The sequence below is a fragment of the Ciconia boyciana genome, chromosome 11, assembly GCF_034638445.1.
Source record: "Ciconia boyciana chromosome 11, ASM3463844v1, whole genome shotgun sequence".
NCBI classification, from domain to species: domain Eukaryota; kingdom Metazoa; phylum Chordata; class Aves; order Ciconiiformes; family Ciconiidae; genus Ciconia; species Ciconia boyciana.
This window is the reverse complement of record NC_132944.1, coordinates 17,986,979-18,010,067: the sequence shown is the minus strand read 5'-3', so window position 1 is coordinate 18,010,067 and position 23,089 is coordinate 17,986,979. Positions and strand designations below refer to the sequence as shown.

The 23,089-nt window shown below is 36.2% G+C and overlaps 1 protein-coding gene across 8 annotated transcripts in view; it reads right to left on the bottom strand.

The window, feature by feature from the left end:
• FHIT (fragile histidine triad diadenosine triphosphatase) overlaps window positions 1–23,089 on the bottom strand; it is a 641,137-nt gene that overhangs the window by 484,179 nt on the left and 133,869 nt on the right. The window contains exon 3 of one of the 8 annotated variants that reach the window (XM_072875904.1): window positions 1,167–1,282. The exons of 6 other annotated variants lie outside the window; for them this stretch is intronic. The gene's annotated coding sequence lies outside the window, so the exon portion shown is untranslated. Of the gene's footprint in view, window positions 1–1,166; window positions 1,283–23,089 lie in introns of those variants that run through there. One more of the 8 variants, XM_072875903.1, reaches the window with a different exon arrangement.

The following is a 23,089-nucleotide window of genomic DNA, read 5'->3' as shown; positions in this document are numbered from 1 at the left end:
TTAAGCCTGGGAAGAAAGGAGGGGTGGGGGGGAAGGTGTTTTTAAGATTTGGTTTTATTTCTCATTATCCTACTCTGATTCAATTGGTAATAAATTAAACTAATTTCCCCAAGTCGAGTCTGTTTTGCCCGTGATGGTAACTGGTGAGTGATCTCTCCCTGTCCTCACCTCAACCCACGAGCCTTTCGTTATATTTTCTCTCCCCTGTCCAACTGAGGAGGGGGGTGACAGAGTGGCTTTGCTGGGCACCTGGTGTCCAGCCGGGGTCAACCCACCACAGAATACAATGATACAGAATCACTCTTATAAATCTCAAGACAATAGCTGATGGCAGGAAACACGGACAGACCTAGCTGTGTCCAGCTCAAACTACTGAAATCACAGTTTTGGTAGAACACGTTTTAGAATTAGGGTTAGTACTAGACAAGTTAATGAAAGAAGTCACAGAATAAAAACAATGGTTGCCCTGTATTCTATTCAAGCAGCTGCCATACCCATGGTAACAGTATTACACGGTTTGCAAGAGCTGCAAAGGAAAGGCATATTAGCTTTCTAAGCCTTAAAAAGGTAACCACCCTATCCATCAGACATTTGATGAATTTGTCCATTTTAGCTCTTCTTAGCAGAAGGGACTCACCACAAGCCTGACTTCTGCTTTCTTCCTTCCCCAAAGTCCTTAAATTATTACATTACAGTGGTTTAGAATATTGATATAACCATGCATTTTTCTAAATAATAACATACGAAGAAAAGAAAGGGCTAGCTTTCCTTTATGGTATTTTCTTAATGAATTCAAGAGGGGAAAAAAGGATATCAAGAGTTTATGAACTGTTTAAACATAAAGCCAAAGAATTATAGATAAAGTTCCAAACCATTAATCCATTATATACTGTGAATTGGACAACCCCAGTGAGATATCATTTCCAGAAACGAATCAAGCAAAGCTATCAGCAAATAGTTAACACTCTGAACCTCTGAAACACTCTTTGATTCAATTCAAGCTGCAAACCTCTATGTTTAGAAGCTAATTTACACTGGAATCTGGAATTTAATCATCTCTTCTCATGCATTTGAAAAAGGATGACTTTACTTCACATAGTCTAAATTAACTTTGAAATTTTGCTACACATCGTAATATAGTATCTAGTCAGATATGCTGATCTTACCTTGAAAGAAAGTAATTGCTTGATTCCTCCTCTTAATATTATCCTGATGCTGATAAAATTTCCCTAGGCAGCACTATGAACTGCTCTGGACTTTGCTCAAATAGGGTAGGATGTATCTAAAACCAAATAAAGATCATCAGTGACAGGGAAAGAAACACTTTTTAGACAGGAGGAAAGGAGAGATGGAAGGAAAATAATTTTTTGTTTGATCCAAAGTTCACTGATTTAAAAATAAATCAACCAAAGGCCATTGAAATAAATAAGAAAAAAGTTGTATTTGCAAAGTGAGTATAATGTTGAATTTTCCTTTTTAATTTTTTTGTTGTTGTTATTTTTCAGTCAATAAAACTTCTACCTGTGCCATTATTTACATCACACTTGCTGCCAGAACACCACCAAAGTGATTAGCTACGGATTTCCAAAAGTGCTCTGAAGAATCCTGAAGAAGGGGAAATTCTGAGAAGTCTAGATGTTCAGGCGGTAAATAAAGGGGAAAGTTTATGATTTTCTCTTCCTCAAGAAACAAATTCTGCAATCAGTAACAAGGAAGAAAAAAACTATAATCAATATGAAGAGAGTCTTCCTATGCTTCAGACTGTATGAAGGCAGATGTGTTTTCTGATAAGAGTCCTCTAGCTCAGGAAGAAAAATGTCAAGTATTAGCATGATCTAGTGGGTTTATTCTTGTTCAACATCTGAAGAGAACAGCAAGTTCTTTGATCCTTCTAAGCCAAAGTCTCGACCTTCACAGAATCACAATGTAGTCAGGCCCTCTCTTAATAAAGTAAAACCGTGTGATATTAGAATCGGTTATTACTAGTTAACATACTAAATAAATTGGTTTATCATCACCATGCTGGGCTCTAGTGACCCACAGGAGTTCATAGTGATGATCTTTCCACAGAACAGGATCTGAGAGCAGCCATTTTCAAGGAGAATAAGAAATTCTCCAAAAGGAAACTCTATAGATGGATATTTTAAAAAGAAATTGCTGTAAGGTGATGGGAATTGTTAATTTAATTCTTTGTGACTCTAAAGTGAGAAATTCTCCATGCAGTAAAATGACACAAAAGGGGAAAGCAGCTTTCCATATTTTTTTTGGCAAACTGGAATAACCAAGTTGCAGTATCTCCATACAGCATACTGGTCCACAGATTGAAGCAAAGCTTTGCTATTTCTACAGATATTGGTTTCTTCCGTTAAAGAGTAAGCAAATGCAATGAACTTCCAATTTATTTACAGCATATTCATATTAATATTATCCCCTTCTCACTTATCCCTCCCAAATTAGTAATTAAAATGTTGAGGTCTGATATTGGATTCGTAAATATATATTCCGCAAGTCACAGCTATGCATTCGTATTATCTCCATAGAACTTTAACCAGCTTTAAACAAAACAACATTTGCACTTTTCACAAAAAGTGTATGTACTTATAGTTCTATATTATTTGTTATTCTTCATAATGCAAAGTACATAAGGCATAAAATGCTTTTATTTACAATGGAATGCAAAATGATAGCTAAGTGTATCAAGTCCTTTGTGATGTACTTACGTACCCAATAAGCAAAACAGCAATATCATCTGTAGATAAAGAAAAATGCCTAATATTATAATCTTTACAACACAAATTAATGATTGTCCACTACAGAAAGATGCTAATCTACTCCACAGTGAAGCACTGGAGAGTATTATATACATCTTTTTCTTTTTTTCTTTAAATTGCCAAAATAAAATGTCATTGCCTACCTATAAAATCACTTGTCTTCTGCCTCTTATGTTTTGTAAACTTGTAATCAGCTCTCAATTGTTAATATAGCTTGAAAAGAGTGTATTGGGATTTTTCACAAGCAATTAAGGTCAATTAATGCTCAATATATTATTTCCCACTTGATAGCTTTCCATTTGATAACCACTCTTTAAATTTCCTGCTTACTAAGCTAGGCTGAAGACTTCCAACATCCTTTTTTTTTTTCCTGTTGGATTTTTATTTTTAAAGTTATATGAAAAACTTAAATGTAACCATTTATTCTTCGAGACGTTTATCTAGCATACATAAGCTTTTATTTTAAAATGAGTTTCTCTTTTTTTGGCCCTGATTATAGGCAAACTGCAAGGTGTCAACTACTCTACTTGGAGAAGAGTCAATGGCTCTGCAGACAGCCTCAGTACACATCCACCCTGAGTTCCAACACAGACAAATAGCACGGTTCATTCCATGACAGGAGTAATGCTCCAAGGTGACGGCCAAATGTTGTGCTGAAACTTTGCTCCTCACTCAAAACATCACGTTGCATCAGCATTATTCACCTAACATGCTAATTATTCAGCAATCCATTTGCTTATGAGCCACAGCCACCAGCAGTTAACCAGGCAGATAAATAACTGAACAATAAGTCAGGTTAACCTTTAACAGCAGCATGCAGGAGGAATCCACAGCACTTGGTTCCAGCCAACAATGAATGCATTTAGGATCACCCTGCACCTTTCTTAAGAACAGTGTAGTTGTGTTTAATTAGCTTTAACATTACTAAAAACATCAGCATCTATAACCATTCATGCCATTGACAAACTGACCTCTGTGGCTTTGTTGTTATTATTAATCATACAGTAACGATAGTAAATTATAAGTTTTCATGCATGCAGCTCCTTTTAGTCATTAACTAAGTAATGTCTAATTTAATTTGAGAACAAATACATTTCTGCCTTCAGGAAAAAAACATGAGAGCTAATTCAAATAAGCAGATATATGTATATCTGGTTTACAATTTAAAAAAAAAAAAAAGCTTGTAAGGTAATTTTCCAGGCAAAATGTGCAACCAGAAAACTAAAAAAGTTTGAAGGAAAAAGGACTGTAAAAATAGAAGGAATATAAATTGTGGGAAACGTTTATGACAACACAAGTTCTCAAAACAAATGCTACGGATAACAGATGCAGAAAATTCAAATATATGTGAACTATTTTGACTTAGTATTCTTTTAAATTTGCATTTGGCAAGTCACACAAAATGAAAGGCTAATCTGAAAGAGTTATTTCCAAAATGGATTCCTACCCCAGTCTTTCCTGTATGCAGAAATTGAGCTTTATAGGTATAACAACAAAAATGACTAATGACCATTGACATTAGAATTCAAAATGTCCTTCATGCAAATACACTGCTTCCTTGATTCTTTTGTAATACAATAGCAAGCAGGTATTAGAATTGGGGGGGGAGGGGGGAAAAGGCAAAAGGAGATGCATGGAAATTACACAATGAAGTAGTTTCATTGTGATATTGAGAGGAGTGTGAAATGAATACAAGATAACACTGACAGAGGAGTCTAGTCTCTTCCTCTCAAACTATCCATTCACTTAGATTGCACCCGTTGCAAAAAAAGATTTAAAAAAAAAATCAAATTACATGATTTAATCTGCTCAGCAACAGCTTAAATAGCAGGAAACAATAATTAATTTTAGCAAGAAAATGAGAGGTTTCTTTTTAAAGGGATGGTGTCAAATGCAATTGACCCACAACTAACTTACAATCACATCAGCTTTTTGAAAAACTGAGCAACAGAATTTCCTTATTTTAAAAAACTATAAATTAACATTTAATAGAAGTCCTTTGCCTTTCAGTACTTTTAGCACAAACATGGCTGCACTCAATCACTATGTGAACTTCTAAAGAGTGAAGTTACAAAGGATGGCTGCAGAAGCTCAGAGTTTGCCTCTAAAAGGGGAATCCTCCTCTGCCCCTGGAATTCCTCTTCCATGCCTCCTGTCCTTCCAGACAGGCTCCCTCTGCTCAGCTCTGGCACCCAGTATGCCCTTCGGAAAGCACACTCAAAGCCAGCATAATGCACACTTTGCGTTACATTACAAGTTGAATTAGTTCAGGGATGGGTTCAATGCATGCCAGAGCGGGGAGAGCAGAGTAACAGGTCCCCTGCCACTGGCAGGGGGTTGTTAGAACAGCTCAGCTGTCCCACGTAACTTCCCCTTAGATGCAAGTCAATGACAATTATTTCAGTTTCCAAACTTCAAGAAATGGAATAGGAAACAAAATTAAGCGCCTGTTATTTTAAAAGTATTTTTACAACTAACGCTATTTCATTAGCAATGTAGTTTTAAAAAATTAAGATGTACAGACAAGATTATACCTATCATTGTACCAAAACATTGTACCAACATGAGACAGACTAGCCATAGCAGATTACAAAGTCTGTGATCTCAAAGGAACATTCATGATTTGAGTTAGCCATGAACAACTACAGGATTAGATCTGAATTTAAGACATTTCCCTTCTAACCAGTCTGCCTTTTACAGATTTTCAAACATCTCTAGAAAAACTGATTTTTCGAAAGAAAAAATATCAAAAAAATAAATCTTTCCTAAAAAATGTATGAGCAAAATTGGCTGTCTTACTGTTAGCCCCTTAACATACCAAGGCATAGAAAGAGAGAAATATTTGTCATGAAGAAAAACAAAGAGAGCTCAAACAAAAAGGACACACAACTCCATTTTTATAGTTTCTATCTATTTGGTTTACTTTCCCACACTTGCAGTGATCTAAAATATTTCTGTTCAAAATGTCTTTTTCTACCAATTTGGTCCTTTTCCATTGATCACACACTGATCCCTTTTACCTCCCTTATTCCTAATAGAAAACTAGAGCAATGCTGGGTTGTGTAACTATTCATTTGCAAGCCCTCCATCATCAGTGAACATTAGAATAACTCTGGAAACAGTTTTATTAAACATGTATTCCCCCTGCCACATCAAACTCAAATATCACCTGACAAGATGCAACCAAGGAAAACCAATTTTAAGTTGCAAGAAAGTTGCCTGACGTGGGGCAACCAGTAAAGGCACTGGAATGTTTCTTTTTCATCATATCAAGAGAGATGAGAAAATATCAAAGTAGTGGAGGCATTAGACATTTACTATTAAAACAAACTGATACTGAAATATGTGAATATCACCAAAAAAATCAACAATAGGAAAACACAAAAACCAGAACAGAAATCCATTCTCAGACCTTGAGGGCTAGATTTCTGTTCACCCCCAAAGAAAAAGAGGCCGGAACACAGGTGTTTGCCTTGATCCCAAGCAGCTTTATTGCACTTAGTGATAGCAACAGCTACCTTGCCTATAATCCAAATCCAAGACTAAACTGCTGCTCAGACAGAGCTGATAACCACATCTTTAAGATTTGGAACATACTCCAAATCTCCTAACTACATGTAATGCAGAATGGTATAGCCTGGTAACATTAAACATTTTTGGGATAAGACTGAAATAGTATCAAGTTATTTGTATTAGACCAGCCTGACAGGTTTTCTTCTGCAAAGCCAGCATACCCTACAAGAATGATAAAAAGATGCTACAACACAAGTTAAAGAAAGATGAAAATAATTAGAGTTATAAACAAGTAAATATTCCATTTTGCTTCATTTCCACAACAAAAAAATAAACTGAACTTGAAAATCAGACAAGGATATGTCTCATTGTTAAAGATCTACACAGACTGAGAATTAGCCCCAAACTCGTTACTATATCTAAACTATAAAATAGGCTGCAGATGGGAAGAACAAGTGACCCTTAAACTTTAGCTTAACTACATATTACACAAGACAAATTGGACAAGCAAAACAATTTGCTTTGCAGAATTCGCACAAGGAAATGCTATTTGCAGAAGGCTAAAAATGTTCTCCCAATATTGCGTGGTATTTGGATTATCTATTATATCAAGAGGCAAAAAAATTAAACATCTTGAAAATCAGATCCACTTGTCATGAAAATAAAGTTTCTGAAGAACAATAAAAGAAGCTCCAAATTAAACTTCAAAAAACAATGCAATTGCTCTAGTACCAAAATTTAAGTGGGAAAAGAAATACAAGATAGGTTGAGACTACTTCTGAGACTATTTCTGAAGATTCTGAGACTATTTCTTGTAAATTAGAAAGATAACCTTTCATGGGTTTTTTGCTGAATATTTGTGTACAGCAAGGAACAGAAGTACCAGAACATCAGTCATCATCTAACATAGGGTCTGTAAAAGATTGTTAAAATTCCTAGTTACGTTCTACGATTCCTTTTGAACAGAAAGATGAATGTGTTGAAGAAAGAAAGAACTGGATAAAACAAAGTCAGTATTGAAGACTCTGGAAGCTGCAAAGCTGTAGGAAGAAGAAAATTCTAAGCAGGGATATTTTCAACTTAAATATTCTAAAAGGAAACAAAAGCAGGGGGGCAGAGAGAGTCAAAGCATGAAACAGTTCTCTCAACAGAATTTTCATAGTCAAAGCTTGTTGTCATGTTTTTGGACTATGTTCAGAAAGCCTTAAGATCTAACTACAATCATTAGACCAACTCTCACCTCAGAAATATATTTCTTTGTATAGGGCTGGAAAAGGTACTTTCACAGAAGACAACCCCTCAAGAAGCTATGGGTCAGCTCCATCCCACGTTCCCATCTCTTACTGCCATTTGCCTGATAGGCAAACAAAACCGATACTGAAGATGTGAATATCACAAGAGACTTCCCCTCTGCTAGAGGAGATCTCTTCAGGCAATACTGACGTGCTTTCATTCATTTATTGCTATTGAAAGTGATGTAGAAAATAGGGAATTCAGTGTCTAGAGCCTATCAAATTATTGCAAGGATAGTTTCTTTTCTTCTTTGAAAATTCCAGGCAAAAATCTAAGCTGCTCTCTGTAGCAGACAGAGTATCCTAAAAACCTACTGAAAAATGACAGAAATTCCAGTGCAATAGAAGCTTAGAGACAAATTTCACTTTGCATGGATTTGCCAATTTATACATCCTGAGGACTACTTCAGAGTATCCTTTGAGCAAGATAAGACTACTTCAAACACACTTGTCCATCTTCTCCTCATCCGCATACTGATGGGCTCCTCCCTGGCACAGTTCAGGCTTGGTTATCCAACAGCACTGAAAGGGCTCTTCATCTACAGCTCACCTGCCTGAATTTAGCCAAACCTTATTTTTTATACACTTATTTACTATACTGCTGTTGCCCCTCTGAGACATAGCAGAAGTCAGACAGAATGCTTTGTAGAGTGTTGAGACCTTCATTTCAGAAACTTACAGGGAGCATAGAGTACTACTTCATTGACTAGATGACCAGAGAGAGCAGTGAACCCGTCACTGAACAGCTGACATGTATGCCAAGACACCATACCGCTAAACAGCTAAGTGACGCAACAGGATGTGATCTTTTTGTCGGAAAGGAAAATTTCCTGCTTTATTAGTGTATCACTATCGCAATAAGATGCAACTCCAGCCATGGAAATTACAGTAGGGTCATCTATCTGTCTTTACAGAAAGGGCCCCAGTTCTCCTTGTAACACGTGTAACTCTCATAAAACATAAGCACACTAAACACAGCACATTAAACCTGGTGAACTGGAACATCTTTTATGAAGGCAAGTCCAGTTATCTGTTTGGTGGGCAGTAAGTCATGCCATCCTGCATGCAGACAGCACAGTCACAGAAGAAAGCTGTCTCCATGGCACTCAGAAGTTAATGCAGCCCTTCCTCAGCTTGTGACATTGGGGGTATCATCACAATAGTCTAAGAAAAACTGGAAAGGAGCTCAGTACATAATCTCACATGCCCCTTTACGTACCCTTTTTTTCTTTTACGTTTACATCCAGTTGAAGCATGCTTCAGCACTAATACAGCCATCAAACCCTCTCCTTGACACATGAATTCACAGGTTTTCCAAGGTGCGCCCACTGAATCATGTCAGAATTTAGTCATTGAATGCCAGTTGCATCACTTTTTGTTAATCCCTTTGTTCCTTTAGCCCAAGGCTAGTATTTCTTTTAATCAATATAAATCTTTCCTGTCATCTTATTTTTGCTGTCACTCTGAAGTATTACGTTGTTGAGCCAAGATCTTCATTTATCCCTGATATTGCAGTCCTGTCCCTCCTGACAGTTACCCTGTGAATATATCATTATCAATCTCCCTGATCCTCCCAGGTTTGTACATAAATTCACCTGTCGGGAACTGACTTCCATAAAGTTGTAAGTCCCACCCCATTAAATGCTACCTGCTGCAACAGAGGTTTTACCTGAAAGTAGCACTGTCGAGACACATTTGTTGTATTCTATGGCGAAGAGAGCTGTTCAGCAACAGTCAAGGGGGGATGCAAGGTACTGGAAGCTCCAGTTGATTTTTCACATCTGTTCAAAGTGGTATTTAACTTAATACTTAGTGCAGCACCACCTCCTGCTTTATACTGGAACACCTCTTTCTACTTAAATAGAAATACCAATTAAATAGTTACAGAAAAAAATAAAGGTCTTAATTTTATATACTTAGCACACAGTAAATATGAGACAAGTATTTGTATGCACAACAGTTAGACCTTACAAATTTTTGCATGCATACAAGCATGAAGCTGAATCCTTTCCATTTAAAACAGCTGAAAATTCAAGTCTTTTCTTCTCTGCACGGCCACCCGATATCAAAATCCAACATTTTTCATATCAGCTAAACAGAACCCCAGAGCTGGGAGGAGGATAATGGACGTAGCTTTCAGAAATGCTGTCGTCACTGGGACAGGTTCATAGCTGTAATAAACTGTAGTAATGCTGTAAGAGTATTATCACTCATCCCTCTTCATAGTGCAACACATTTTTCACTAATTCAGAAAACACTCAAAAGTTGGTGTCTTTCTGTGCTTTTCCTTCTCCATCCTTCTCATGTACACTCTAGAAGACGATGAAAAATAGCTCTTATTAACCAGCCAAAGGAAATAGATAATGAGAATATTTAAATACTAGCACTAATCAAAACTCCCCCCCCCCCCCATCTTACTCTTATTCACTTGTTAATACTACTATTCTTGCATTTTGTTCTCTGGGTAAAGAGCCCATATACATAAACAAATATATACATGTATTTATGTCTGTATTTACACCAGAGTAAGACAAATTGAAATATTTATTTCCTTTCAACACACCCAAAAGCTGACAAATTCTGTAACAGTAAACAATGTCCTACTCTTTATCTAACCACACTATGATAACAGCAAAACAAAGTAACCTCTACGTGGACACTACCTTCTGGGTTTGGTAATCAAATCCCATACTACCATTTCAAGCTTTTCATGAGTATCTTCAAATCCAGAAAAATTTCCAGAATTACCAATTTCACATTAGACAGCTGAGTTCTCTGTCTTGGCTCAGCCACAAACACCACCACATTTGTTGGCATGAGCAGCTGATTTTCGGTAGCTTTTCCTACATCTATTCCTTTAATTACCTAATTATCTCTAATTTTTGAGCAGACAACTGTATTACCATAGCAAATAATAAGGGTAATCACATGCATAAGCAAACCAGACAAGGATGTTAATGTATATCCTTGTCCGGTTCCCTGGCACATGTGATTTTCACAGCTACAGCCATTCAGGCCTTCAATACAAAGCGAGACCATTAGGATGTCCTCCCATCATCTATCGGGGTTTTGGGTAGTTGTTTTGGGGTTTGGTTTTTTGTTTGTTTAAAACATTTTCAACATACTTCTGTTCAATTCTACCAAGCTTTCCAAGTCTCATCAAAATGCCAATTTATTTTTTTCACCAAGTATGTTCTGCCAGTGTTCCTGCACGTTTACTTATATTAAATAAAACCCTTTTTGATACTTATATGCCGAGATAACACTATTTACTCATGGTAACTAAATGCTTGATCAATATTTCAGAAGGAAAAAAACACCTCTATACCCAGTAGCGATGTATAGTTTATTAATGGTAGGAAACCTCCACAAGCCAAGTTAGGATATAATTAACAACTTACGGCTAAAACAGCAGGTAAGCAGATAGTTTAATTATTAAGAATGTCTGTCAGGAAATGTTCTTGTTTCCAGCACCCATTTCTGTTCTGTGATTTTATCATATCTTCTTCTTAAAACAATTTATATTATCCTGCAAACAATGGTGGGTACGTGGGCTTTGAGGTTTTTTTGTGTGTTTGTTAACAACAAATGATAAAACACCACTTCTGATGCCATCTTGTTCTCATTCTTCTGAAAAAAATATCCTTAGTCAACAGAGAGCAGACAGGCCTGTCCTCCCACAAACACCATTAATATTTATTTATCCTGATACAACTGAAAAAGTATGTGATAATTATATACACAGGCCAATTTGGAGCTCATTATCTCCACACTTTTTTATTTCTGTTACTGCATTTTGCCATGACTGTATGTAGCTTGGCAAAGCATTATTCCTTTATTATAACGCAGTGTAAAGTATTTTATGTCTTCTCATTTGAAGCATGCAAGACAAAAATAATCTTCACTTATTGTATAATAATAATATAGAAATGCACTGTGTGGTATACTTCATTGCCTAAATGGATTTAAAAAGGCAGATTTTGTTTTCCTTAGTCCAAAAAATTCATCATAACTAAACTAAAATACTTTTTCAGAACATCAGATCATTTGTTGTCTTATTGATGACTATGCAAGTAGGTAACAATCTTTAATGTTAGATTTTTGTACCATTTTTCTTCTGAAGCTTTAATTGATGGAAAAAAAAATTATTTGAAAAGAGAAATCAGAAACAAAAATAACATTTATTTTCTTCAACATTATATATTAGCAATAAACAACTGCAGTAATTCAGCAGAATTATTATGGAGCCTCCCAATAATAACCTGCCACAGTGAGAAAACAGTAAATAATAGACTGCCCATCAAGCCAGGTGAGCCTTCACTCTCTGCAGTGAAATGTACACTGCAGCAGAGGCAGATCAAGAGTCACTTTCTGGAGTGTGAATGGATGAAAATATAAATTTATAATCCCTAATACATAATAATCCCAGTTTCGTATACCCTTTTCTGCAAAGAGAAGTGTTTCACCTTTACCACAGGAAACAGTAGAAGTCAGCTTTAGCATATTTGTTGTAGCAGCTCTTGTGATTACATGAAATTCTGGCAGATAATAAATACTGAATTTTTAAAAAAATTACAATCTTTGGAGACTGTCATTTAAAAGTTAGATTATACTACTATTTGTTATTCAAGGGGCATAATCAGTGAACACCTTAATTGTGTTTAACATCTAAAATAAGCAAGAATGCCAGCAGAAAATAATCATTGGTTTAAACAGGACCTATTTTAACTGTAACCAAGACAGTTACGGTGTTAATAATTCAATGTTGGTTGAAAAACACTCTCTTATGACTGATTTATACAGACTGAAGTAGGCATATGTTATGCTACAGGTGGATGTGAGGTCATAAGAAACCACTTTACAGTCTTCCCAGAAGTACAGTGTCAAAAAGGTCACCTCTGGTAAAGGATCTTTTGGATTAGTCTTTCAAATCAATGCATGAATTAAAAGCAATTTACATATAAATTCGCTAATACTCTGGCTTTGAAATTACATGAATTTTTAAGAGATTTAAGAAACAGCAGAAAAGGTCAGTTAGGCATTAAGTATACATAATGCAATTTTTAAAAACTGCTTGTCTTGGAACTACATGTTTCTGGTTTATTAATATTTTGTATTCACAGCCTGCTTCTGCTCAGAAAGGTACTGCCAGTTATTTGTGAGCAAATGCAGAAAAATGATCTATGCTAGGGATATCAGATTTGAGGTAAGTATGGTCTAAGACTTAGAAAGTGAAATTTTCTTAATATTAGCATAGTTTGAAAGCATTTTTGTTTTCATAAGGCAAAACTAAGAAGCTTTAGTCAAAGTCAGTGAAGATTATTATATACTGGAAAACAACCAAGAGAATCTTAGGCAGACTTTTAATGACTTATCTTCTCCCTCATGCAAATCAAGGTTCCAGTATGGCTTCATTTCTCCCTCTTTAGACCCTTATGACAAGAATGTCTTATTCATCCCTATGCAGCAGAACCTGCACTGGATTTTATTGTGCCTAACTGCCCAAAGGCATGCCACAGACAAAGGCAAGATCTAAGAATTAACCTTCAGTTTTGTGTGTGTGCATATGTGTGTATGTGTAAATAATCTTTTGGAGTCAGGATTTTTCTTTCTCATCTTCAGAAAGAATCCTTAAATCTACTGTATTTTTTAACACGGACATTATTTCCTTAGACATTTGTTTATATTATTGTTTCTTTCCGTAAAGAAGTCACTACTAACTCCTACATGCTGCTGCTTTTTCACCACAGTACACCTTGGTGATGACCCTTTACTTTGCAGAATTAGGAAATCACAGTGATATGGCATCCAGTGTTGCATTTAAAAAAAAAAAAAGTAACACACACGATTACCTCCCTTTTGGATATATCTGTGTAATTAAATAGTATGTTCAACTTCCCATTCATGGATGGCACAGAACTCAAATATAAAGATACAGTCAAACAATGGACACTGAAATAAAGTACCTTCTTCGAGGCCAAGGTTAAACAGACAGTGGTTGCTCAAACCATCTAAGTAAAATCCAGCACCATATAAGAACCAACTACAACATGGTTCAATGCTGAAGCCGTTTTACTAATGATACTTCTGCACTCTCAGTATCCATGCCATTGACTTGATGTTTTGTCAACACTGAGATGGATCATATTCAGTGGATTTATGTTTTTCACAACTGTGCTTGGGATAAAAAGAGGGAAGGATTACCACCAGGATTCAATAAAAAAAAAATCTAAAATAAGAAGTAGTGACAGTAAGATAGCAAGCAATGCTGATGCACAGGACTGCTATTGATGGGACATGAGAAATAGCCAAAGTACTTCTCTATAACCAAAAAGAAGAAATAATATTTTAACACAGAAGGACTGTCTGCTAAAAAGTACTGAAGAATTATAACTTATGTTGCACTACAAGAATAGTCCTTCTGATAATATCCTACAGTATTTAATAAAGACAAAACCAGCATGTCACAGACATTAACAATACTGTTCTATGAAAAGCTTCAAACCCATTTATAATAAAGTTTATAATCCTTCCATACAGTTAACTTTAAAAATTACTGAATTCTAAAGCAAATATTATTATCTAATCAACCTTTAGGATAGTTTCCTTAGAAAGCCTGTTTTCTATCATACTGTGCAGTGCAAAACTGAATTTTCTGCAGTAATTATTAAATTGGTCCCTTCCCTTACAGGAAGGCAAAAGAAATCAACAGATGCTTGCAATGAGCCCTGCAGCAAGGCACAATCAAAACCAAGAAAATTTTATAGTTTGAGTTAATTTCAGAAGATAAACAATGAAGTTGTATAGATACAAATATAATTCTGAGGCACATAAAAGGAGTAATAAAGTAAGGCATGGAAGATACACTACAACTAATAAACTGTGCGTAAGTGGTAACAGTACTATTAAGACGATTACTTAGTTAAGCGTTCAAGTAACAAGTGAGTCGCAGATGACTTACGTCCTACATAAAGTATATACTTTATTGGAATCAGATCAGGTTTAGCTTACACTACAGAACACAACCTTCTTGAGACTCCAGGCAGCTTAGCTTTGGAAAAATAAGGACAAAAAAAAAAAATATTTTTATTAAAAGATATCCAAGAGACTCAAAAGAGAAAAGTACTTCCCAGCAATTTGATAAACAATTCTGATACTACAGAAAGTGTTAACCAGAAAGGAACAAGGGACACCATACATCTAGTTCCTATGAATGTATTATTATAGGAGCGACTCCTTATCACAGGAGCTAACTGGGCCCTCAAATATAAAAGATGATTTAAGATAGTTAAAAAGATGTTTAGCAGCAGTTCCAACAAAGATTTTGAATATTTGTTGTTCTCTTTCTATGGTAAATTCATTCCTACAGAACCAAAAATAGCTTAAACCAATTACTGCAAAGTTGACAGAAAATTCACACAGATTTACCTTGACAAATTACCATTCTGTGCAGATACTTTTAAAGCTGATACTTTTAACAGATGAACATAGGTGAACTTGTACAGCAATTCAGTTGATAAAAAAGCTAGATTGCATTTGGTATGTAACTGTTTTTCTAGTGCAGATTATGCCCATAAATGGGGTCATTTCTTTAGTTGCCAATTATATAGAAACATCTTTTGAGTAAAAGCTACCATGAAAAAAAATACTGAAAATTTAATCCTATAGTACTGTGGGTTCAAATGCAACAAATACTATTTATTTATACAATTTTGAATGATTTCATGTATGAACATGTTGTAAGTCAGAGGAACATTATCCATTGCATATATAGGAGACTGAGAGCACATGTGGAACAATGCTCACATTTCCAATCACTGCTTTATGAGAAATATGCAAAAATAAAGATATAAAGATACCACTTAGTCATGCAGGTACTGGAAGATCTGGGATGATAATAATAATTAAAAAACCCTTAGAGGAATGAGATCTAGCATTTGGAAGAAGAAATTAACAGCAGATCTTGCCAAGTTACACAAGAATTTTGTAAAAGAACAAATGGTATGGTTTATAAGGCTATAGGAGCTTGTGTCAAATATAACAACAAAGGGCATGAACTTAAGCTAAGAAAAGGTCATCTTCAAAGAGAATGTTGGAAGAAATGCTTTACACAGAGAATAGTTATGATGGAAAATAAACCACTATGACAACCTTTGCAACAAGTGATATAAACTTTAAAAGGTGACAAGCATTTGAAAGACAGTTATTGTGCAAATAGAGAAAGAAGGAGAGAGAGATGCCTGGCCTTTTCAAAAATAGGCTTTGCAGCCATCCATCTTTAAATCACCAGCATTACATCCCTATCTACTGCCTCATAAGTCCACTAAAAGAGAAAATTGACACCAAACTAAACTGAAGGATCTAACAAGAAGATCCTGACAGCTGAAATGGGTCTTAGAGATTCCATCTCCAAATGTTATTGCCTGAACTTCTTCATTTCAGTGGAGGAATAAAGCTTGTCCCATCTATTTCAGAGCCTTCATTTCTCTTTTAACGATTCTTCCACTTTAACAAGTTCTAATTCAAGAATTTTGGTGTTCTAAACCAAATGTAGAATCTTAAGTGGCTACCCATCACAAATACACTGAAGTCGCATATAAAAAACCTTACAATTTTTATCTTGTGTCATCTGGACATCACCCTGAATGCCACATCTTTAAAATTAATAAAAAATATTATTTTTACCAATTCTATGAAATATCAAGAACAGTTGAATATTACTTTTTAAGTCCCGACCAACTACAGAATAGGTAAAGAAAACTGTCATAATGCAGGCAAGCCTCTGAGGAAGTCCAAGCTAGGTTTGGAATTGTATCCTCAGGAAGGTTCAAAAGGAGCTTGACATCATCTTTGTTACACATTCCAGGGCACACATATACAGTTTCAAAAGTAAAAAATATCTCTCACCATAAGAGGTCTCACTGAAACAAATATAATCAAGTCAAGATGGTTCCAGATGCTCAGTTCTTCAGTGAAGGGATCAATAAAATAGTTTAAATGACAGGATTTCATTAAAAATCAACTCCGCTGTATCCTACCATATGCAATACAGAAAACAAACGCTACTAACCACAGCCACCTCCTTGCTTAAGAGGGAAACTACTGCTGGAATTAACATTTGTTATTGTCTGTGCTAACAGATTCTACTATGAGATTGGTGAGACTGGTCTTGGGTTACCGTCATTCAATAATGTTGCTAAGGAGAACAATTTTTACCATAATTAGTGTATTTTAGAAAGCATAAAGAAGTTGAACGGTTCTTAAAATCTTTAATGATTTGTGGTGATTTTCACCATAAAGATGACAATATATTAGTTTACCAGATGTCAGATCATGCAATGGATCATTAACAAGAGGGTGTTTTCTGAATACTTCCCAAATAAATACCAGCTGGTTTATTCTCAGCAAGCAGACATAGTCACAAGCATTTCTTATCTGATTCACTTAACTGATGTCAAATACATCATGTGTTAAAATCTCTAATGTTCATTTATAACTTCTTTGTCTCAAAAGCAGTACACTATGTACACTATCCTGTAAAGATCCAAAATGATGCAATCACTATTTTCAGACTTTAAAAAAAATTAGGAATTTAGTAAATTTTAAAAAATTTCTTTAAATGGAAAAAAAATTATTATATTACACAGCTCTTCCAGATGTAGCCTAGAGGTGATCTGATGATAAAATAAGGAATAGCACATTTCTTATCTGTCAAGAGTACTTTGCAGATCAAGACAGTTGGAGAGAATAATTTCAATAGATTAATAACTTTAGGCCACCACATTTGAATCCACACATTCAAAATAGAAACTAAATCCAATATACTTGGCTATCTGGAAGTTGCTGTATATTTTAGGCCAGACAATATTGATGCTCCCTGAGAATCAGCTGCTGCTCATCTTACAGAGAGGCACCTGACCCTTGCACATCTCCAGTGTAAGTATAGAACTAACAGTTATCAGCGTTGCCTTATGCAGCTAGTGAAAACACGTGCAAGTAGTACTTGTATCGCCTTCCAGCCCCTTTCCAAGGGAAGGGGAGGGGGGGCAAAAAAACCCAAAACCAACAAAACACCTACGTTGGAGCAGAGAAAAACCCCACACTATCCTCTGCATTCAGCTATCTCTTTCTACCTCCTTTAGGGAGCAAGCTGGCTCTAACAGACTCAGTCGCTAGTGTCTGCCTCTTTCTCACTGTAGTCGTAGAGCTGGGATCAAGGAAGACACATCTATTTGCTCCTCTCTGTCACGAAAATGAAAATGTCTCCTGCTATTTCGTCAGCTTTGAGTATCCCTCTGCTGGACAAGACCTCATTTCTCTAGAGTAAAGCATAGCTTATGGACAGAAAACCAGAAGAAAAAAAGATCTATGGAAAAGGAAAAGGGTACAACTTTAAATTTTGTTTCCCTTTTGCAAGTGACCTGTTTTAAAAAAGAAAAAGTTCTCGGTCACAGTCAAGGAAGTAGAAATCCCTCGAATAAAGCACAAAATCAAAAGCAACTCCTCCCCATCACCGAAAAGCACTAATTACTTCCAAGAAGAGTTGATAATGACAGACCATCCACAGCTTTATACAAGGGAAAAGGGATAAATATCAACATGTGTGATAGCTGCTGGTTATCAGAGTGAATAATTTAGAACTCATTTACTAGGTATGTGTCTGCCAATACATCAATTGCTTCAGTTGCTCATTCCACAGCTAAACTACTTCATAAGAAGCAATTTGAAAACAATTTTTTACATAATGCTTAACAATTAATCAAAATGTATCCACTGCTTTTCAAATGAACCATTTTTCCTTTCACATTACACATTTAATAATGGGTTTATTCTTAAACTGACTGACGATAATTCTTTATCTTCATAAAAATACAAATGGAAGAGGGAGAGGTTTGATATCCCACTCTCCTGCACCATGTTCATTTTATGCCACTCAGTGAATCAAAGGACAAGCAAGTATCTCGGGATATAATCTAGTTCATATTTTCACCCTACAGCAGGATAAACCCAGGTTATTTCTGTATTAACTGTTTTACTCACCCAAGATGATCAAAGAACCTCAGAGCTGCAAGGCAGCCTGACAGAAGTTTTGTCCTAACCTATTCATATTCATACTGGGAAGATTATTGAGTTTCTGATCCATTTGCATGCCTTAACTAGTCTTGCTGTATTTCTTATCTAACCTGAAATGCCGTTTAAATTTCAGTCTGTTCTGTTTAAGGTGGGGGGGGGGGAGTATTTCCCCTCTCTGCAATGGTCATTTATGGTTTTGAGGACATAAGGGTTTTTTGGTTTTGTTTTTTTGCTAAACTACCTCAATTCTTAGGAATTTGGGGCCTGAAAAGTACTCAAGAAATGAAAAATCAAGCAAGACTCCTCTTTAACTAGATCAGTTCTATATTGGCCAAGAAATTTATTTAGAGTGAGAACACAGCATACCTCCCCCCACCCCCAATAGCTGAGACCATAGATGATCAATTGATGATATACCCAAGGCTTTGATACTTGAATACACTGTATCACCAGCAACATTCTCTCTCTCATGTTTTCTTGGATCACTTCCATTGTACTCCACTGCAATTTACCAAAACAAATCCACAATCCTTTCAAAGAGGGGCACCATAACAACGCCAATGAAACCCAAAGGTAAGAACCTTCTTTGCTTCCCAAATCAGAAGTATCATGGTGGTTCCTTATAAAAAGTGAAGATAGTTTTATATCAAGATTTTTCTTTTAGCTTTAAAACCAGTGAGGTTTTTCCTCCCTGCAAAACTAACAGTTCAGTATTGAAAGCTCTTGATTTCACTGTATCATTTCTTCAGGGAATTACTATTAGATTACCAGCTCACTCGCATGACCTCTTGGGGTCCCATTATTGCCACATGCATTTGAATGGAAAAGACTGAAGGCTTCAATGTCTGCAGATACTCTGGCTTGACTAAACTTTAATTTTAGAATTCATATAGGCACACCAGCTGCACAATTCAGCTCCCCTTTAAATAACATTAGCTTGGTGAAGAATTAGAAGATGCAGAAGGCTACAGGCAGGGAAGCAGAAGAGAGCGGGAGAAGGTTTGTATTTGAGTGTACCTCACAACAGATTTCAGCAGAAAGTCAATCTCTCTTCCGAGGTTAGAGTGTACAGCTGGATGCTCTGTTTACCAATGCCAAGCCTCTTGGCTTCATAAAATCTGCTGTTGTGATCGGATTAAAACATTTTTGCAAGAGATACAGAGGAATAAGCTCTATCACAGATCACGAAATAACCCTCGCCCCAGCTCTGTCTACTGGGGGTTGGACTCTCCAGCCTAATCTCTTATTCAAACAAAGAGCCTTATATACAGACTGTGCCCTGAGTACCTAAAGCTGTTTTGCATTACTGGATCTATTGTAATCCTTCCGTTTCTTTCTAACACATTCTGATGCACAGTTCAAAGATGAGGCATGTAGATTTGGAGACTCATAGAGGTTCCTGTTACATGATTTACCACTTTTGGGGTGTTTTTTTTCCCCTGGGGTGATTCCAAAACCTGTTTAAAATGGGTACTGAAATGGATACGTGTTGCAGATCCCTCCTGTGACAATACATTAACAATTTGGTTTTTGTTATCCATTTCTGTGTTCGTTACTGTCAGGACCATGTAAAGAAATCACTGATGGGTCTCATGTCTCAGTGAACAGAGCAGTATGTTCATATGAGAAATACACACTTAGGTTAGGAGGTTGCAGGAGGCCTCTTCTATGTATTACTCAATCTTTACCTGAAAGAAGAAAACACAACTTAGAGGTCTTTAATAGAGAGGGTCACAAAATTGTTCAGTGGAGAAATCCATCCATGAGTGCTCATTGTGTGCAAAGAGGTATATTCTCCACGGGAATCTTACTGAACTCCTCAGAAGAGAACAGTTCAGTTTGAGGGGACTCAATTTCTATTTGACCTTTTTTTTTTTTTTTTTTTGCATATAGTTACAAAAGTATACTTTGCTTTACAGTACATACTTCTGCCACAAAACCATCAGAACAAAAAATTTCAATAATCATTAGCATTTAGAGCATCAATTATCAGCTACCTGTTAAAGTATCAGTTGCCAAAATGCCTATTTAGTAAATAGTATCATAATTGGAAAGCATTACCATCAATAACATGTATTTTAGGATAACCACTAAACACAAATTTTGCTGTAAAGCAAAACCTTGACAAACCTAATGTTTCTTTGGTGAGAAGCTTCAACATTACGTCTTTTCATTCAGATTTTCTTAAGCCTTAGCCCAAAGGTTATGAATTCTGAGTTTTAATTAGATCTGCCCTTTAAAACAAGTCACAACTCTATCCTTACAGATAGCTAGAGCTAATCAATCTTCTGAAAGGGTTACATGAAATGACATTAACTTCCCACTACTATACAGTAAACCAATGCATTGTCTGAAAAGAACAGAAAAGCAAAGGTATTTCTCATTTTTGTACACTGTTAGGAGCTCCTTGTTAGGACCTATTTTAACTACAAAAGTATTTTAGCTCCAAAGATAAGAAAAAATCCATACCATATAGCTCAGTGCAAAGGATTATTAGAGTGATTTTGTAGTGTGCAAGGAAAGGACAACGTGACCCTATGCATTTCACTCAATTACACTAGTGTATTATAGGAGAATGGAGATTAAACATTCCTGTCATGCACAAGATGTATGCAGCTGCCTCTTATTATTTGGTGAAGGTCATAAGTAAGGCCAAACCTATGACTGCATTCTAGCTAAGTAATTCAGCAGTCCCTTTTCCAAATGTGATTTGATAATGAGTTATTAGGAAATATGAGCCTGGAGTGAGAAATATGCCTATGTTTAGGAGACAAGTATATGCAACAACCCATGCTGTTACTGTCAATTAGTGACATGAAGATTTCTCTAAGCATAAGTACAAAGCCACCATGGACAGAATTAACCTAATGTGGCATTTTGTCAGTCTACAGAGTGTTTAACAACACTGGAAAGTGCTCTAAGTAGTAGTTCGTTGATTCTATTAAATCCCTCTATCCAGGTGCACAATTTGTGGGACAGTCATTTCCTCATCAGTAACTCGTCTACTGTTTTGTTGCCATCAATATGATTTACTGTCATCCAATAAAACCCTTTTGGTTTCATAAAAGTAACATAAGGATCTATAAAAAGGAAATATTTTGTTCCAGAAATGTAATTCCAGTGTTTGGGATCGACTGTTGTTGAATCAGAAAAATGGAGAAATTCATACTTTGTTTTGTAGTCTTCCAAAACACCTTTCTCAAATGTAAACAAAAAGTTAACAGCAATGTGCACAGCATTAGGTACTATGAAAAGTTAACAATACGGGAAAGAAATGCTTGAAGAAAGTATAAATTCTGGCTGGTAGCGACACAGTATTTTAAAACATAAAGACTCCTTAAAAGTACACTTGACTGCTAATGACCACCCTAGGATGTTCTCTTTAGTACTAGTACCTGGATTAGAACTGGCAGATGGCAGAGTTGACACCCAGAGTGTGGGTTTGGACACCTAACTGAAAATGCCCTGAAAAGACCACTTGGGACTGCCCTCATTTCAGCTACCAGGAACACTGCCAGAGCAACGTACTCAGCTGACAAGTTTCAGCAGTTTCTGAGCACCACATCTAAACCAGGATCTGCACTAAAAAAATCTTCCTGAGATTGAGAAGGTAATAAAAGTACCTCCAAGGAAAAATAAGAATAAACTAATTCATGGATAATTGAATTTTAATAACTAACACTTCTGGGAAACCAAGTCTGGAGAGAAGCAGCAATAACCCATCATTCCAGTAACAATCCTCAAAAGAAGGTCAAAACACTGGGACAGACTCCTTGAGACTGAGAGGTTTCTTCAGGAACACGTCTTTAACATTACCTTTGACAGCATTAACAGGTAGGGCAATTGTTTGCTTGGGTTTTGACTCCTACTTTTACTTTTTGGTAATTTAAGCAGTTTACTGCATTGGTGGCTAAGGATCAAGCAAGAATGGATCCTCCTGTCCTAAATATTCTATAAACACAGAATAGTCATATGCCCTGCCCTGAAGAGTCTCCATGGCCCAACAGTAGGGACCTACGCTGAGTCACACGTAGCTTTCACTATTCACCATTGCCAAGAACAAGGGAAGGAAGATAAATGCTGATTCTCTTTTTCTCAACTAGAAGGAGACACCTAATAAAACCATTCAAACAGAAGGGGATCATTTTACAGGGTGGCAAGTCTCTGGAGAGATTACTGTGCACATTCTTTACTGTTTCAAGTGATAGCAGAGCCTACCTTTGTTACAAAACTTACAGCCTTCAGCTGATAGAACACGGAACGATAGAATGCACTGCCACAAGCATTCAGATCGACTTCACTTGAGCTATGAAACACCCATGGCTGCTTTCACTGGTGTTCCAGGAATGAATAGTTTGCCCCCCCCCCCCCCCCCCTTTTTTTTTTTCCTTCTTTTCCATTCTTGGCTAGATGCTTTAATACTGCTCTTTCAAAAGCCAT